The sequence below is a fragment of the Azolla caroliniana genome, unplaced genomic scaffold (assembly GCF_043228905.1).
Source record: "Azolla caroliniana isolate FFs.n. ecotype wild unplaced genomic scaffold, voAzoCaro1.0.p SCAF_3, whole genome shotgun sequence".
Taxonomy (NCBI): Eukaryota; Viridiplantae; Streptophyta; class Polypodiopsida; order Salviniales; family Salviniaceae; genus Azolla; species Azolla caroliniana.
The window spans coordinates 1,255,133-1,257,558 of NW_028230438.1; the positions used below are offsets into that span (position 1 = coordinate 1,255,133).

General features: G+C 36.9%; 1 pseudogene; it reads left to right on the forward strand.

Annotated features, from left to right (window-relative positions):
* The first annotated feature begins 556 nt into the window (after positions 1-556).
* LOC147865771 (small ribosomal subunit protein RACK1 pseudogene) lies at positions 557-1,153 on the forward strand (annotated as a pseudogene).
* Positions 1,154-2,426: the final 1,273 nt, after the last annotated feature.

Genomic DNA, 2,426 nt, shown 5'->3' on the forward strand with positions numbered 1-2,426 from the left:
ACATAACACATACGTATATAGACACATGCTACACATATGATACATACAATACATACATACATATGCATATATAGAAAATACACACACACACTAACATTAACACATACATAAGTAGACCCATGTTATACATACAAATTTACAATACATATATGTATAAGCACATCTATAGAACACGTGTGCACACACACACACACACACATGTTGTACATACAATACATACATACGCACATGCCATATACACAATACACACATAAGCACATGCATAGAACATACACAATTACTCATATAGTAGATACATACATATACACATGGCATACATACAACACATGCAATATAATACATACATATGCACACACACCAAATATGCATACATATGTAAGGCACATGTGTACATAAATACACACACACACTACAACATTATTTTTAAAACACGTGACAGAGTCCTGCTAATTGTTTCAAAAAAAAGGGGTAAGAAAAGGGGGAGGGGGATTACATTCGTGTTTTAGCAAAAAATGGGGGGGGAGAGAATGAAAGGGAGGGGAGTATACATATTTTGATGTGGGACAAGAAAGAGGGGAGAGACAAAGATAGAGACAGAGACAGATCGAAGCCGTGGCGGAAACTCAGCGGCCACAACGACAGGCTCACCTCCATTTCTTGCCCCATCATCGATGGGTACATGATCGTCTCTACTTCTCAAGACAAGTCTCTTGTGGTGTGGTCCCTCACCCGAGACGAAAACTATGGCTATACGAAGAAATGTCTCACAGGTCATGGTCACTTCGTATAAGATGTTTTCATCTCTTCCGATAGGAAATTTGCTCTATAAGGGAGCTGGGAGGGAGAGCTTCATCTGTGGAATCTCTACTCCGGTGCCACAAACCGCCGATTCACTGGACACTCTAAAGACACTCTGCGAACAATCGTCAGATCGTTTCCACGTCGAGGGATCGATTCATCAAGCTTTGGAACACTCTCGGCGAGTGCAACTATACTATCCAAGATGGAGATGCACACACCGGTTGGGTATCATGGTTAATTCTCACATGTTACCGCAAATCCTATCATGGTTTCTAGTTCCTGGGACAAATATGTGGTGTGGAACCTTAATAACCTTAAATCACCCGCTAATTACAACAACAATAGGTCATAGTTGGGAGCTCCTCCACACAAAGGAATATTATGTGCAAATCCATCCATGCTATTGCAAGTGTGTTGATATAAAAAGTTCGACATTATGGGTTGTATGTACGGTTGTTTGTTGTAATCATGTTGTGTAGTTTTTCTCCTCCTAATAATTTTTCCATCGGTATGGTTTTTTTATGCATCAAACATTAAGAAATATGCATTTTTGTTGAAAGGATTGTCGATTTTGGGTCAGATATTGAAATAATTTTATTTATACTTGCAAGTTGGGAAACTGTGGAAAAAGGGATCAACCAAATAATTATCCAAAAGTTGTTGTCGCATGCAGGTAATGACATGCTTGTTTAATGTGTTTTGTGAGCATTTTGTTTATGCTTTCACTTCAAAAGTTTCATTGTTTGATACAATCATAAAATGTAGTTCTTGAAGAATTTTAAACTGGGATTTTTGTTTTGGAATGATTCTCAACACTCATAGGTGTGGCTATCATTTGGGCCTATGCATGCCTCCTTATAGTAATGGGAGCCTACAAACATGCCTTTGATGTTATTGCTTCCAACTGCTAGATTGGTCGAGCGTCATTGGTTGTTTCATCACCTTGGTAATTTGAGCCATATTGATTGTTTCTTTTGTTCATTGTACAATATAACAACATTTTTGAAGTGTGGGCAATTAGATAGAGTCACCCTTTGAAACTCAATAAATATAAGTGATGTGCATGTATATCTCAATGTTATCTATTTTTGGGCAAGGAAGAACATGTAAGGGCATGATGTAACACGATGGTGAATAACACTTACATCAATGTGTTACTCAAGGATAAATATTGGATACACATTTTTGGTGATATAAAATCATTGTTCCTCTACCGATTCTCTTTTAGTAATTCCTAGTTATATATTGCAAGTTATATGTATCTAAGTTGATATTTAGATGGAACATCAAGGTTGCCAAAATTGTGAATTTAGTTTAATTTTGAATTTCTAAGCTTCACATTCCTTATACTCTTCAATGGGGTGCTTCGATGTTTCATGCAAGTCATATGGTCGGCATGATGGTTGCGGTGCTAGTTTCCATGGTTGAGGTAAATTTGTCATGTTGAAGTATGTTACCAATACAAGAGGCATAATTGAAACTCTATTTTGGTTTTATTTTGTTGTGAATTGGATACACGAATTCCCACAATGTGTTTATTTCATTATGTAACAGTTAATTTGTCAAGACCAAACCTATCTACGATAAATATTGTTGTTGAGACCAAATCTTTCAGATTAGATGTT